The 17111-nt window shown below is 41.8% G+C and overlaps 1 long non-coding RNA gene across 1 annotated transcript in view; it reads right to left on the bottom strand.

The window, feature by feature from the left end:
• Positions 1-201: 201 nt before the first annotated feature.
• LOC139670079 (uncharacterized) overlaps positions 202-17111 on the bottom strand; it is a 59665-nt gene continuing 42755 nt past the window's right edge. The window contains exon 3 of the long non-coding RNA XR_011697393.1: positions 202-270. This is a non-coding gene — a long non-coding RNA (uncharacterized lncRNA). The remainder of the gene's footprint in view (positions 271-17111) is intronic.

Genomic DNA, 17111 nt, shown 5'->3' with positions numbered 1-17111 from the left:
AAGTTTGGCCATACATACTCCATTAACCAGAAATCCAATTGGATTTCAACTGCATCACTACAAATGTCTGGCCAGATGCAAAGATGATGCAAAGAGGTGTTGACTGGGGTTCATATTCTGCAGCTTGGTGCCAGATGGTTCGAAGAAAGGCTTCACTCTCAGTCAGATCACCCCAGACCCAGCAAATCTCATGTGGTACTTACAGTCATGCTCAAAGTTTGAAATGATGATCTGCAGGTCAGATGCAGAAAGCATGGACCCTCTGAAGATCTGAAAATAAGGATAATAATCTCTGACAGGTCCTGTGACTCTATCACAGAGCAGACATGCATTGGTAACATACTGTATGTATGCATGGCCAAACTTCGCGAACGAAGATTTGGGAAGGGCTTTCCCCACGTGGGGGTGTGCCCTTCGAGTCTGCACAGTGGATTTTTCAGGTGAGGCTCAGTGTGCGCAGAACTGGCCCCACCGTTTAAGTCCCAAGGTCCATCTGCCACGGCTGAGCGAGCTTGGACGGTGACAGTGAAGTCCTCAGGGCTGTCTACAGCACCCGGTACTAACCGGGGCTGACCCTGCTGAGCATCCGAGATCTGATGGGATTGGATGGCAGGGAGGCATTGAACTGCCAGGGGACGGTCTCCACTGAGACTCGAACTCACGACCTTGTGATCAGAGTCCGGAGTGCTCACCATAACACTACGGGACCGCATACATAACATACTGTACATCTGCAGAAAAATGTCAGATTTCAGTTTACACGAGCTTAGGATATTGTTTGAATATAGACTTCCTGCATTAAGTTGAGATTCATTACAACAGCAATATAAAGGCTGGATGCTTTTACAAATAAGTTTAAAATTATTTTACAGTAAGAAAACAAGTAGAAAAAAGGTAACAATATTAAATGAAGGGGTTTGTTCCAAGAAAGCAAAAGCAAGCACTGGTCAGTTTTGCATGCAGGTGTTTTTTCACTCACAGACAAGAAAATTCTTTAGAGTAGGAATTATAATAAGAAAATGAAAAACACACTAGGCCACATTTAAAAGTCAGTTTTAATTGCAGAAATATGATTTTTAGTTGTAGAAATAGCCTGAACTCTGAGGACAAGTAGTATGATTTGTCTTTTGCTCAAAGTAATTAGTTAAATTCAGAAATAGAGGTGATTTAGAATGTGAATTAGTCATTAAACTCTCTAAGAACATTACTTGCCTGTGCTGCAAAGGAACAAAGAATTTTTATGGAAGTGAAATAACATGAAGTCCCAAGATGTCATGTGAAGAGAACTTTAACAGTTAGTGTGACTCCTGGTCCAACAAGACAAACAGGCAGGGCCGTAACAGGTGGGGTGGACAAATTACTACACAGGAGAAGCAGTTCATGCATTGCTAGTGATTTCCAGAACTATTTGTTAGCAGACTCTGAATTCACGAGGGTTTTTCTCTTTACGATGGAAAGGTTATAAACAACTGCAGTGCAAACACAACCTTGACAAATTTATTCTGAAAGGCAGTGGGCTTAACAGGGTAGCAGTGGCATCAGGTCATATCCCTAACCATGCAAGAGCTGATTTTCTGCAGCCTCTTCCATTACCCATCTGTTAAAAAAGTAGGAGCTCTCCGTTGCTTGAGGGACAGATACAAAGCTGTTAATTTCATCAGTAGTAGCGAGAAGCATGAAGAACTTTTTCTGGATCCTTCCTGAGCATTTCCCTACCTTACTTTGCCTTAACTCTGTGTTAAGAAAGAGCCAAGACACAGAGGAAGATGCTTGTTATAAGATGGTTAGAGAAGCCTTAAAGACTGGACTTGAGCGAGTTTTTTCAGAGACTGACCATTTAACCAGATTTTGTCCCACCACTGGCTATGTTAAAATGTCAGAGAGAAGGACTAACAATGCCTCCAGTATTATCATTCTGGGACCTCATTCAAGGAATGGTCCATAGGCAGGAACAGAGGCCAGGCAGCTCTGACCTCCAACCTCTATGCCACCCAGGTAGGCTGTGTGCCAGGAGCAGAGGTCAGTCAAAAACAACTTCTTGCTAATGAGGAGAGCCTTGCCAGGAATTTCTGCAACAGCAGCTTTCAGATGAACAAGTCTGAATACCAATGATTTCCAGGGCTAGTGACTCGCTCCAAGTGATGGGCATCCTGGTGTGAAGAGCTGTGGCACTAATCCCAGGAAACCAGTGACTGCCTGGGGGACTGAGCACTTGGTTTGTATTATGCAGCAGCTGAAATCACTATGCTAGGGATAACCATGCCATTTGCTCTGGTTGACTTGTTAAAGCAATTTTCTGCTACTAACACTCCTGAGTGGCACCTTGGCCAGGAAGCCACACTGCTGACTCCCCTAGATACGGGGTGGGCAGATGGAGATCCCTGCTGCTCTGCCACTGTATAGGGGGAGGAAGGAAAGGTCTCCCTGGACTCTTTCCTCTTCTTCTACCAGCCCTATTTACTCAACTAAATCTGAATTTCCAGTGGCATCTGGGTCCACAGTCTCTGTCTGTTTGGTCCTGCCAAGGTGCACCCACCCCTATCCTCACCAGACCCTGTAGATCCTGATGTGGCCTCCAAGAGAAACAGATGTGCTACCATGCATTCTCCTGGCTGAGGGCAATGAATAATGTTTCCCTACAGGCAGCACAGCCTGAATTTCATCCCTTTGCTAGTCTTTAGCACTCTGCCCAAGAGAAGCACCAACCACTTACATGTTACTTATTCTTCCTAAATTCGTTCTTGGAAACAGCTGAGGAATTATGGTTGAAATATTTCAAAAAACCCTTCCTAAGGCAGAGGCAAGCATGGCAAATTTCAGGATGAGCAGTTCTGTGTAGCGATAAAGGAATGAAAATAGAGCTAATGGCAAATATTAAGCAGCCTTAGCCACAGGCAGTTTTATTAGCTCCAGCAGGAATGCGTGGTGTTTTTCCCATAAATACTGCATTGAAGTGCCGTATCTCTCACCCTGCTTCTGTTCAGCTAGCAGCAAAACCCAAAGCAAACTTTTCTGTATGCACAACCCTAATTAAAAACAAAGTAAATTAAACTCTAAGCAGTGCCAATAATAGCTAGTAGTTATTTTGCAGTAAAAATATCATTATTTTATCAGGTTTTAATAACTGTATTTTCCTGCTGTTTGCAATGACAAGAAACCTTCCAGTAACAACACAGTTTTTCCCATGAAATTATTCAGTGGGTCTCAAATGAGCAATATATTTAAAAAAACACCCTAAACAAAATTATATATATATAATTGTGCTGCAAAGAAACAGATAAAAAGGAGGGTCTATTTCAATTTCCATTTGGTGACTTTGACTTAATCTCACTCCTAGTGAAACTCTTCTGCAAGAGTTTCCATTCAATAACTTTTGCTTTCACTGACAAATGGAAAGGAAAATACAGTGTTGGGTAGCATGAAACAATTTCTAGGGTATATATTTTATGCATTTAATATCTTTTATAATTTATAAAAATAATCTGTAATTTTTTTTGGTCTCTTCATTACTTGAAATAATGAAAGCATTTATGCAACTGCTCTGCATCTCTGGATATGAGTATCCTGAATTTGCAACTGGACTCTTCAGGTAAATTATGATCATATAATAAGTTTATCTAGAATAGCTCTATTCAAATATTTTTAGAAAAGCTAAAGTTTTACATAAAAAATGAAAATGTGATTCCTCAGCTGGCCTGTATTGTCACTCCGGTGACTGGTACTCTGGATTAATGGTACACTTCACATGCCCTTATGTTTTATGAGATTTGTGATTTCATGGCTAGGCTTCATGAACAAATATTTGGGAAGGGCACTACCCACACTTGCTGCAAGCGTGCTGGTGGCTAAAAAGGCCGATACGAGATAGGCAAGTCTGGTTGCAAAAGGCACAGTGGAACTTCTCCCTCGGTGGTATTGGCGAGGAACAGTTCTTTCTGCATTGTCTTTTCTCTTGGAGACTGACTCTCTGTGCATTCTCAAAGGAGGCAGCAGCATCATGAATGGTGTGTCTCCATGAATCCCGATTGGAGGCCAGAATGGACCATTGGTGGCAGTCAATATGGCCAAGGGTGAGGTATTGTTTCCGGGAGTCCTTGTATCTCCTCTTCTTGCTCCTCTCTTGTGGCAGCCGGTGGTGAGTTCACCATAGATCACAATCTTCGGGAGGCGGTGGGTGATCCTCCATCCTGGAGATGTGCCCTGCCCAGCACAGCTGCGTTCTCATCAGCATGGCCTCGATACTGCTGACCCCTGCCTGTTCAAGAACAGACACATTGGTCACATAATCAGACCAGTGGATGTTTAGGATTGAATGGAGGCAGCGCTGATGGAAGCGTTCAAGGAGCCACTGGTGGTGGCGGTAGATGACCCAGGATTCAGACCCATATAAAAGAGTAGACAGTACAATGGCTCTGTAGACACTGATCTTTGTACTTTTCTTCAGGTGTTTATTGGAGCAGATTCTTTTATGGAGTTTTTCAAAGGTTCTGTATGACTATGCTAGCCTGTTGTCTATCTCTTTATCAATCTGACCATCTGAGGAAAGGATACTTCCCAGATAGGTGAACTGATAGACTGACTTAAGCTCTGATTCATGTATGGTGATGTGGGGATGAGGAAGACTTCTTGAGGTGCAGGTTGATAGAGAACTTCTGTCTTCTTCAGGCTGACTTCCAGCCCAAAAAGCTCAGCAGCCTCTGCAAAGCAGGATGTTAAGCGCTGCAGAGCTGCTTCTGTGTGAGCAACGAGGGCGGCATCATCAGGAAAAAGCAGCTCACAGACAAGGTGATTCAGGGTCTTGGTGTGGGCCTTCAGTCGCCTTAGGTTGAATAGGCTTCCATCGGTACGATATCGGATGTAGATGACGTTTTCTTCATCAAGGTCTGCTGTGGCTCTTTGGAGCATCATGCTGAAGAACATTGCGAATAAAGTTGGCACAAGAACACCACTAGTTATTGGAAAAGACACAGAGAGTCCATTGCCATATCTGACTTGTCCATGCTGATCCTCATGTAGCAGGATGATCATTTTGAGGAACTTGGGGGAACATTCCAAGATCTGCCACAGGCCACAGGCCACAGGCCTTTTTCTGATCACAGTGTCAAAAGCTTTGGTGAGTTTAATGAAAGTTACATAGAGTCCTTTGTTCTGTTCCCTCCACTTCTCTTGCAGTTGTCTGAGAACAAATACAATGTCTGTGGTGCTCCTATTGGCTCTGAAACCACACTGGCTTTCAGGTAGAAGTTCTGCAATAGCGGGTACTAATCTGTTCAGAAGTATTCTTGTAAGGATTTTACCAGCAATGGAGAGCAAAGTAATACCTCGGTAATTTGAGCAGTCTGATTTTTCTCCTTTCTTCTTGTACAGGGTGATGATGGCTGCATCACGGAGATCTGGTGGTAGTTCGCTATCTTCCCAGCAACACACAAGCTCATGAAATTTAGCATGAAGTGCTTGACCTCCATGCTTCCAGATTTCAGGTGGAATTCCATCAACCCCAGCTGCCTTGCCAGTTTTCACCTGCTGTATGGCCTTGAGTATCTCTCCCATAGTAGGGGCTGCATCCAATTCATTTTTCACTGGTTGTTGCGTAATGTGCTGAATTGCTGAGCCTTGGACTACACGGTTGACACTGAAGAGAGTGAAAATGTTCAGACCATTGGTTCAGGATGGAGGTTTTATCTGTGAGAAGCATTTGGCCATCTGCACTGAGTAGGGGGCTTTGAACCTGGTGTGTGGGTCCGTACACTGCTTTCAGGGCCTCATAGAATCCTCTGTGGTCACCCAAATCTATGCATAGTTGAGTCTTTTCTGCTGAGTTTAGCCACCATTTGTTCTGGATGTCTCGAAGTTTCTGTTGGAGCTTACTGCATGCAAGATGAAAGGTGGCTTTTCTTACATGGCAAGATGGCTGAGCAAGGTGTGCTTGGTGAGCAATTCTGTTCTTCTTCAACAATTCCTGAATCTCTTGATTGTTCTCATCAAACCAGTCTTTGTTTTTCTTGGAGGAGAACCCTAGGGATTCTCCAGAGGACTGCAGGATGCAACTTTTAATATGTTGCCAAAGCGCTTCAGGAGAGGAATCTATGGGATTATCTTTTAGTTTGAAGGTTGCCCTGGAAGCTGTCTCTCACTGTGGCTGTTTGAAGATTGTTAACTTGGAGACTCCTCCTTGGAATGCCGCCTCTCTTAGGTTTGGGCTTGAAGTGGAGGTTAAGTTTGCAGCGCACAAGGCGGTGGTCTGTTTGACATTCTGCACTAAGTATCACTCAGGTATGATGGACATTGGGAACATTTCTCTGTTGCACTAAGACGTGGTCAGTGAGGTGCCAGTGCTTGGATCGAGGATGCATCCAGGTTGTCTTCAGGCTGTCTTTCTGTTGAAAGATAGTGTTGGTGATGGTGAGCTGCTGTTCTGCACAAAACTCTAGCAGGAGGTGTCTGCTGTTTTTGCAGTTTCCAACGCCATGCTTGACCAGGACTCCTTTCCAGGCTTCAGAGTTCTTACCTACTCTGGCATTGAAGTCACCAAGGACTATGATCTTATCATCTGCAGGAACTGTTTGGGTGAGGTGGCACAGATCGGTGTAGAATTTGTCTTTTTCTGCTGGGTCAGCTTGGAAAGTTGGGGCATATACGCTAAAAAGAACAACATGTTGCTTGTTGTGTAGAGGGAGGCGTAAGGACATAATGCGATCGGAGTGAACTGTCGGCAGATTTTCAAGTTTGGAGGCGATGGAGTTTTTAATCATGAAGCCAACTCCTGAAAGGTGTCTTTTGGTTTTGGGTTTGCCTGACCAGTAGAGTGTGTAGCCAGCAACATGTTCTTTAAGGCTGCCTTCCTCATGAAGACGAACTTCACTGAGAGCAGCAATGTCAATTTGAGCCGTGACAGTTCGTGGGCAATTAGAGCAGAACGACGCTCAGGACGTCCACTATCCCCAGTATCAAGCATGGATCTGATGTTCCAACATGCGAGTGTTAGTTTGAGCACACCTTTGCAGGCAGGTGAGTGCCTTTGAATTCTCTTTGTTTTTGTTTGACCACATCAGAAAATGCCCATTGGCCATAGTCAGCCAACTGGGTGAGGGGTTGAGATGAGCTTTGTTTAGGCCACCTTTTCTAGGCCCCTCTTTGTGTGGAGCAAGCGGTGCTCTCCTTAAAAAAGGTTGCTTGGTCATTCAGGATGCTGCCTCATGAGACTGTCATCTCCGAGGTCAGTCCTGAATGACTGATGTCCTGAACCGCTGGCATGCAGGGTTGGGTCTGCAGATTCCAGTGCTTCGTATCACCTGGTTTTTCTGACCCTTGCCTGTCACTGCAGGGCTCTGCAATGTGAGTGAACCCTTCAAGCCTGCGCAATGGATTTTTTAGGTGAGGCACAGCGTGTGTGGAACTGGCTCCACCCTTCACTCATTCCTAAGGTTCATCTGCCAGGGCCGAGCAAGCTTGGACAGTGACAGCGAATACCTCAGAATGCAGGTTTGGTTAGAGCATCCTTCTCTTAGATGGATGGCCTTACAGGGCTAAGCGAGTTCCATCTGCCCGTGTTTGGAGTTAAGAGTTGTCCTTCTCCTAGGATGGTTGCCAGGGGGCTAGCGAGCCCATCCTGCCCGTGGACACACTTTGTCTGACCCTTCAGTTTAGACCTGTCTGGCATGGGAGACCCAACAGGATGCACAAACTACCTCCAGCATTGCGCATAACCTCATGAGGGCAGGCAAGCTTCTCCTCTGTGACAAGGGGGTGTCCCCAGAGAAGAGATTTGTGAATTAAACAAGAGTTAACAACAGTTTCCTCATGCAGCTATCCAGGAACAAAATTCCTAGGTTTCATTTGCAGAGAAAGTGAAGAAAGCATTGCTATTGTTAAGTCTTCACTGGTGTGTTCCCAGGTGGGGCCACTGAACTGCTCAAATGGAGCTCTTCCTGTGCAGAAGACCAGAAGGGCTCATAGAACAGGAGACACTTTCAATACACACAGTCTGGATGGGAAAGGGACCTTTTTATTTCCATGATTCAGGAGCTTGTAAAATTGTAAAACGGAATCACAGTCTGGGGGGGGTTATTCAAGTCTGTCTTTTCCTTTAATGTTGTAGTGAAAAGAGTTTCTTTGGTTGATGCTGAACAGAAATACTGAGAAAAAAACTAATTGAGAATGTTTAAAGGTTTTGTGTCAACAGAGTATTTCCTGAGTTGAAAAAAAAAAGATTCATTCCAGTTCAGCCCCAAACTGTCTTGCTCCTTCATGGTACCCTGCCCTATTTAGAAATCAAATGATCTTATTGCCTCTCCTGGTGAGTCCATACCATGCAAGAAAATGGAGACTTTATGCAACTCCCATGTGGTAACATGCTGATGAAGGAACAGCTTTTTATGCCAAAATCATTCTTACAGAACTTGCTCATCTGATTCTAATTAGAATTTGGAAAATTTTAATGAAAGAAAACCATGAATATTTTAAAGACAATAGCCTGCTGGTAAAGTATTTCCATTCAGTTATTCTGTTTCTCTTTTTTTGCCTACCCTCCAGCCTTTGCCAGTGCCTCTCATGGGGGACTCAGAGGTGCACAAATTGTAGTCTTCCCTCCAAGCATTGGCTCTGATTTCCTCTCAGCCAGCTGTGGTCAAAAGACTTGCTGGGGAGAAAAGTTCCTTGCACAACAGTATTCGTGAGGTCTTGCCAGAACAACTAGGTTTATCCCTCACCACTCCATAGTCACTGGCATGGATTTCTAATGAATCATTGCTGCCAAAATAATCCAGAATGGTAGCTTATATCTAGAGCTATACAAGGTATTTGCACTTCAGTGAGTGACAATGCCCCAAATTTTATCAATCATAATTTTATCAATCATTTCCATGGTAAATACTATGCAGGATGGCTAGAGTTTGCAGATATGATCAAATGTTTCTCCAGTGATGTTAATATGTAAGGCTGAAACTCTAAGTACACAGGCATGCTGGACATCTCAAGGCACAGGTGGCAGCTGGGGAGATTTATTAACTCAGCTCAATGTGGTAGGCACCTAACTTCCATAGTACAAGAGTTAGGTACTTAGCCCGCTCAGTTGTTTTGATATACACTCATCAATGGCATTGGCAGCTCTCTGGGCACCTTTAAAACCTACTCCATTAAACCATAAATCTCCTTACAACCACTTGAACTTTGTGCTAGGACTACCTTCTGAAGAATATGTAGGCATCTGTCTGCTCCCTCACCCTTTAAAAGCCGTGTGGAATTACATATATCTCATTCTGTAGCCTTGAGAGTCTGGAATCTCGCACATGAATTGGATCAGAAATTGGAGCCTCTTTAATAAACTATATCTGGATTTTTTCAGTTAATGAAAGCAAGCTACAAAAATTACTCCTGTATTCTGATATACCAGCAGAAAATTAGTTTGAATGCACAGAAATATATAGTTATAAATAAAAGTCAAAGAAGAATGAAGATTGTATTAAACAACAAAGTGATCATAAACAGTAACAGTTAGTTGCTTTAGGCTCTTTTAACCACATTTTCCATTATAGTTTCCATTTGTTAATTTAAAACAAATGTATATTTTCTCCAATTGAGGGTTTTTTAGCGGTAATAATTGCCATGGTTATCACAAAAACATTTTAAATGTAAGGAATGCACAAAATTGATTTTTAGTGGTTCATTCTGGAATATACATAAAACTCTTGAAGCCTGTGGATGACAGATCTGGTTAATGAAACCTCTCTGCTCAGTCATATTTATTTCACGGGTTTGTTCACCCAGATGGTTAAGACTAATGGTTAGGGCACATTCCTGAGATGAAAACCTGCATCTGACCCTTGAACTGGCTATATGTTTTACACCAAAGAATCATTATAAGTTGCAAACAAACAAAAAAAGAGGAGCTATAATCCTGGAAACAGATCTAGGTCTGTCCTTCTCGGTGAGTACCAGGCCGTTCCTTACAGAGGGAGAATTTTTTGCTTCTGCCTCCTTCAGCTGTGCCTAATTTCCATTCTATGTAGCTTAAAGTGTGAAGAAAAGAGAGTTATACAGGGCACTTGACTCAGGTTCCTAAAATACAGGCAGTCAGGATTTTTCGCCACTGGCTTCCAAAAAGTGCCCAGCTGTCCCTCTGCTGAAACCTGAGTACCTGAATATTTGCTTTAGAAGAACTCCTTCACAAGATGCCCATAATTAATGTGCAAGATTTACTAACATCTTCTTTGAGATTTGCCCTTGGTGGTCCTGGCTGCCCCTGTGCAGACCCTGCTAGCAGTGCTTTCCTATCTTCCTTCTCCTCTCTTGCCTGACTCCAGCTCTGGTCCATCGCCATCCACACCTGCCCTCTTCAGCAGCCTGGGCAGCAGCAGGACTTCCAGAAGTCTTACATTGCCAATGGGGAAACAAGTCAGCTGAAATCATCCCCACCATGGGTATTCCCGCTTAGACTCCTTGCAGCTTTCCAAACTTATCCCTGATTGCTGTCTCTGCTTTTATTTTTTGTTAACAAAAACCATTAAGCTGGGAACACTGAAATCCCCACCGAGCCTTTTCCTTTCCCAGAAATGCCATATGCAGCCTGGTGCAGCTGTAATGAGAGTTTCAGAAAGACAAAATCAAGGCAATGTAGTAAATTCCCACTAGAAATGATCACTGGCATCAATAAAGTTTAACATCATCCTCTGTCTAATATGAAATCCCTTGGTAGAAATGATGCAAACTTATCTTCACTAAATGTATTAGTGGAAATGGGGGATAATTCTTGCTAATAAATAGACTGTAAATACTCCATAGTCTTCCTGCATCTGAAAAGAACAAAGGAAATAGAAAAGTAAAGGAAGAGGCTTTTTGGGTTTGTTTTTTTTTAACTCTCTCAAGACAAAGTAGAGACTGTACAACTGCAGAATCATTTTCCATGCATCTTGATGGAGGTGGCAAAGGAACTCCAACTTTAAGGGCTCATGCAGGCAAGACCTTCAAGATGTGTGCATTCCATGGTTGCCCTCTTGGGTCTTATGTGATCACGACCAAATCACTTAACTGTGTGTTTCAGTCTCACTTGTGCTTTGGAAGTGACAAAGAAAGCCAATTGGTTTTTTGCAACTAGGCTTATTCATAGCAAAAAATCTGAAGATTGCTCAATACGTATTGTCTTCCTGCTTGTTTTTCTTTTGGAAAAGATAGAGATAAAGGAGAACTTTCCACGGGGAAAAAATCCAACATACAGACTCAGACCAAGATGACATTAACCAATCTGCTAGTAAAGCTTTGACTCAATTTGTGGGAACAATAGGCCCCCAGGAGTCCCACGGGTCCTGTTTCCCCAGGAGTGAACACACCTTTGCAGACACAGCGTGTGGGCCACAGCGGGCAGTCTGAGGAATCATGTGATCCACAGCAGTGGCCTGAACACAGGCAGAGGGTCTTTAGAATTGAGGATGCTTAGAATTTGTCATGTTGATTCAATTTTCCAGCCCAATCAAAAAGTAATACGGAAACATTTAATTTCTGAGAAAAAATCCCAACAAAACTCACATTTTTTTCTCTTTTTCTCCTAATTTTCTCTCATATGATTTGTTTATTCTCTCCTTGTCCTACACCTGCAAAACTAGGCTTTCTAAGCAATGTCCTAATCCTGCATCTTATAGCATAGCATGCTTTCCCCTTGGCTGGAGCTTAGAGAATTGATGCCAAAATAAAAGGAAAAAAAATAAAGAAAAATTAAATTAGCCAAGTATTGAGCTTATCTCAAAAGGGAGAATGAGAGGCATTAAACTTAACAAAATCCAGGTGTATGGAAGAAGCATATACTGTCTTAATTGAAACCCAGAAACATTCTAATTGGTACAAAATGCTAATAAGCAAAACCACTGGTTCCTTAAATGAACATTTTACTAAATCACAGGCATTTAATTTCCTCTCATGCATTTCAATAGCATGCATTGCCTGAAAATAAAGCACTAAAAGAAATGCAAAGATTCTGGTTACCAAAAAAAAATTGTTGAGACAATTAAGAGTTTTTCCAAAATGATACTTTAAAATATTATCCATCAGTTAAGCACAGGGAAAGCACATAATTTGGCACTAATTTGCCTCTAGCTCGAAAGAGAGGGTACATTTCAGCAAAGTGTCTTGAATAACCTCAGCAGGGGAATTTAAAGGAGCTCCTTGTATGACTAAGAGGATGGAATGATCTGGCACTTTGGGAAGCCCAGGGATGCAATACCCATATATTTCTAATCAGAGAAATTTCATTAGTGCATTATTTAAAGAACTGTAACTTATTAACTGATAATTAACCAGTGGAATTGATTTTGATTTCAGACCGTCAGCCCACACATTGATAGGAACATTTGACTTGGGAACAGATAACTTATCTGAGATTTGGAAAAGCAGAATTGTGGAACAGAATTAAGACATTTTGCCTAGAATTACACTGGAAGATTTAGGTTAGTTATCTATGTTTGATATGACCTTCATGAAATAGAAACCATTTTGCTTTTATTTTATTCCCTTGACTGGGCAATTAGAATATCCCTGGTCTTTCTGCTAAAACATCAGTCTGGACCTTGAGGTAAACTCAGTTCCAAACCTGCCTATGAATTTTCACAGGACAACCTCATTTCTTACCTTTCTTTCCTACATCTTGAAAGAGATGTGTGAGTAACCCTGTGCCACACAGCCATTTAGCCTTGGGAGCTATTCAGACACTGCAATGACAGACACCACCATTTCATTAAGGCTAAGCATTAAGTATTCAGACTTTCCAATGAGTTCAGTACAGGCATGAGTTGGAATTCACTGTTTGCTAACCAGTCTTCCATCTCCTCTGTCCACAAAACCTTAATGATTGCACTGGCCCTGCTTTATTAAGAAAATTGAGTTATAAATGTATGGGGAAATGTATGCCCTGAGAATATTGGTACAGACAACATGAACATTGACAGCGTAATGGGACAAGCTTTTCAGGAATTAAGTCCGTATTTAGGCTGAGACTGCAGGTCCACAGAAATGAATGGCCAAAACTTCAAATAACTTCTAAAAAAGTGCATTTTTTTCATCTCAGTGGTCAAATTCAGTGCTTCAATGAATTCAGAAAATTCACTAAAGATACACAAGCTGTTACACACACCTTATTCCACTAGAAGATGAATTCAGCTCTTAATCTTTTTTAGAAACCTAAGACAAGTAACAATTTTAGTGAAACTTCAACAACTGGAAAACAGAACAATGATAGTAGGTTCTTTGCTTTACCATAAAATGGATGATAAATACAGCATTGTGAACTGTGTGAGCCAGCCCAGTTAAAGTGTTGCTGTGCAGAAGACCAGTGAAACTCTAACAAAAGCTTAGGAAAGATAAGTGTGAATCCGTACAAACATCTCATATGTGCAAGGTTTATAGCAGTATAACTTATATTTCTGCAATATAAAAATATATTTAACCAAATCTAGAGAAAATTGCTTTATGCAGGAATGCTGTGTTGCATTCTGACTCTACTCATCAGCTGAGTATTTTGCTTCCATGGGTCACTTCCAGAGACAAGAAGCAATTGCTTTTTTTCAATGTTTACCCAAATTATTTCCCATCCATTATTAATAATAAAAAAATTCAACTTCCCTCTTTTACATTTTACAGAAGGTTTTTTGCACCTCCTGAATAGGAATTGATCTGATCAATGATGACAGGCTGCTTCAAGGGCATTAATACATATGATATCCATAGAGACCACCCCTGTTTCCAGGAAAGGCTGGTGCAACTTCCTCAGTCATCTTAATCTTCACTTTACCATTTCCCCATGCTTTCTCACAGATGTGGGTATCTCAAGTACCTTGCTAGAGGACAAATCTTACAGATCTAGATTTATCTTAATTTTCTGTAGACAGTCATTCCCACCAGCTGTGTTTGCTGCTCTGCTGGACTATGCCATCACACAGCAAGCCCCAAAGTGCTTCAGCTCCATTACAAGGAGTTCAGTCGTGCACAGGATCTGGGAAGGAAATACTCACCAAAATCTACTCCTTCACAACAACAACAAAAAAACAAACAAACAAACAAACAAAAAAAACCACAAAAAACCCCAAAACAAATAAACCCCAAATAAAAGAAACCCACAAAAAAAAAAAGACCACAGTGCCTGAGCATCTGCTTGCACACCTCTATCACCAGCTACTTTAGGGCAGTGTCATTCAGCTAAGGTAACCCCAGATTCAGCAAGCAAATTTGGCTGCCCAAACATTTCTCTACATGATTCTGAATATTTTATCCCCATAATAAACAAAACTCTTTCTTTTAATATTGACCTTTTAAATTTGACTTCTGTTCACCCTAAGTTCAAAACTGCACCTTGGTTCTGGTAGGGAATTGCTTTTTCACAGCAACACCCTGAGGCTCACGAAAGTAACAAGGAAATTCAACCAGGCATGCTCCCCTCTGCACTCCTGGCTTGCCAATAGGAGTCGACAAAGTGCTGCTGCCGGGAGGTCAGCTGAGATGAACCACCTGTAATGCCTGAATTTAGGGTAGTGCTGGTGCCTGTGGGCTGCAATGTTTTTCTGTATGTCCTCGAGCACCTTGGAAGTGTTCCAGGCCAGGCTGGATGGGGCTTTGAGCGTTCTGGTCTAGTGGAAAGTATCCATACTCATGACAAGGGGTTGGAACTATATGGTCTTTAAGATCCCTTCCATCCCAGATCAGTCAATGGTTCTATGATCAACTGAAGGCTGTAGGTCCATCTGACATTCTCAGAGCATTATGGTGACCCAACCCAGCAAGGAGCCCACACTTTCAAAGCACCAATGTAGCAGACTCATGTACTGGGCAAAACATTAATAATTTTGATGACTAGCCTGACAGACAGTGCCACAAACCTGCCTGGTGAATTCTTTGGATGCCTGGTCCACAAACATATATCAGGTGAGAATTTTTCTAAGAGATAAATTTCACAAAAAGAATATACTCTGTGAATTTTTTGGGCCAAAAAGTGATGAAAATTAAATCACTGAAGTTTTATTAATTCTCATTCTCCTTGCAAAAAAACCACATCCAAAACAGGCAACAAAAAACACAGGAAAAAAATAAGAAAAGCGAAGTTCTCATGCAAATAATTTTATTAAATGTAACAGATTAGATATGGGCTTAGCAAACACTCATATATTAAGGGGTAGGTATGGTTTACATACTGAACAGGAATCCTATCTGTGTTTAGGGTCCAGAGAGGATCTAGGAACTGCACACTGCTGATGAAAGGGTGAAAGAATCTGAGAATAAAATGAACATATATAAAGTGGGAAATGAGATTTATGTGTGAAAGTCAAAGCCAGAGTCTTGCCCTTTCAAGCAAATTGGATTTGTGGGAAAAAATACATTCCAATACTTAGTTCACCCAAATTCAATAGATTTCTACATCTATACATGGAGCCCTGCTTACATAAACCCCCATAAGGAACATGAACACAGAATAATAAGAGTAATAGATTTCTTCTCAATATTGAATCACTAATAATGAAGGAAATCAGTGCAGTGCAATTTCTTTTTCAAATACAATTCAGTGATGTCAACAAACACCATTCCAAACTCGTCATGAATTTTTCTGCCCAAGGCTCCGTGGGGAGAGACAACATCTATTTTCATCCCATGCACAATTCTTAAAAACAACATTGTGATTGAATGGTTCAGAAACACTGAGTCTTGGAGCAGTTATTTTTCCTATCTCTTCATAATAACGTTTCAAAATCCCAACAGAAAGCCCCCATAGAGCATATAGCATCAGTAAAAGTCTATGGTCTTTCAGTCTCCATACTTTCCAACTGAATGAAGTTTTCTGGGTTTATTTGCCCTAGAAATTGTCTCCACATCCACCTCTCCAGTGTAGGCTTGTCAATAGGTAGGATCCCCTTCTCTGGCACATGGTTCTCAGGCAGCATTAAAGGACAAGGCATCAGGAAAATACTTCTACTGCTTCCCCAGCTTCAGCTTAGCCTACCAACACCATGGAAGCAGCTGTTCAAGCTTGTTGTTGTTCCTCTGACTCCTTTAGCCTCTCCTGTTAGGATGTAACACAAGGATGTAAGTGTGCAGATCCTTGGCTTCCCCAGGCAACTGCCACTTAGGAACTTCCAGCTCTTGTCATCGGGCTCTCACAAAGATCCTCACACTACACCTCTTGCTAAAGCCCAGCAAGTACTAAAAAGGACCCCAGTAGGTTACTTCTTTCAACGGCTTTTTAAGGTATTTTACTTTCTTACTGGCTTTTTTTCCCTTCTGTCTTTATTAACTTCACCTTCTAATTAGGTCCCATGAAGATACATCTCCTCATTTAACTTAAAAGGTTCATTGACCCTCTGGCGTACTGTTATAACCCATAACCTGTGAGTACAGTAATTAGGACATTATAAAACATTGAGCTGATCTGTACGCTTCACATTCAGAGGAAGAGACGTGTCCTGGGTTGCAAAGAGAGCTGGCTGAAGCAAGAGAAGCCCAAAGTAAGCAAAAGTTATTATTTTAAAAAAGAAAGTGGAGGTTATTCATGGGAAGAAGAGATTGATTGGAGCAAAAAACTTCAAGGAGAGATACTAAGGACAGCACTCAATTTGCTTCAAGAAAGCTCCAGGAGCAGTAGGCAATAAAAGACAAGCAAAAGGCAGAAGAGGGAAGGGCAGTAATCACTCACTGACTTTTGTAACACATTCCTACTGCAGCAGGCTAACTGAAATAGAGGATATGGTAAGAAACTAGTCAAGAGTCAGCTTCTGTGACATGCTGCTCCTAGTGTGACCCATGAGATAAAGATGGACCCAAATTGTCTTCACTACATTCATACAAACAGTCATGTAACTCCACAAGGATGTTCATGCAAATTCTACAGGCTCAACTTAATCATCAAGGAAATAGCAACACCTTTCCTAAAGTGTTTTTCTTGTGAAGACAACTGGTTCATTTTATTCTTATTTACTATTACGTTGTTTTTCAGCCAATAAAAAAAGGATGTGTCAAAACATCTGACAACACCAACCACCAAGAGACAGATGAAACTGCAGATGCAAGCCAGTGTTATGCATCACTGTGAGTATGAAGCAGGATTTCAAGCACTTGTTTCAGACATCCCTGAAAATAATGGTTTA

The sequence above is a fragment of the Pithys albifrons genome, chromosome 1, assembly GCF_047495875.1.
Source record: "Pithys albifrons albifrons isolate INPA30051 chromosome 1, PitAlb_v1, whole genome shotgun sequence".
NCBI lineage: Eukaryota > Metazoa > Chordata > Aves > Passeriformes > Thamnophilidae > Pithys > Pithys albifrons.
Note: the sequence above shows the minus strand (reverse complement) of the source record. Positions and strands in the feature narration are given on the sequence as shown.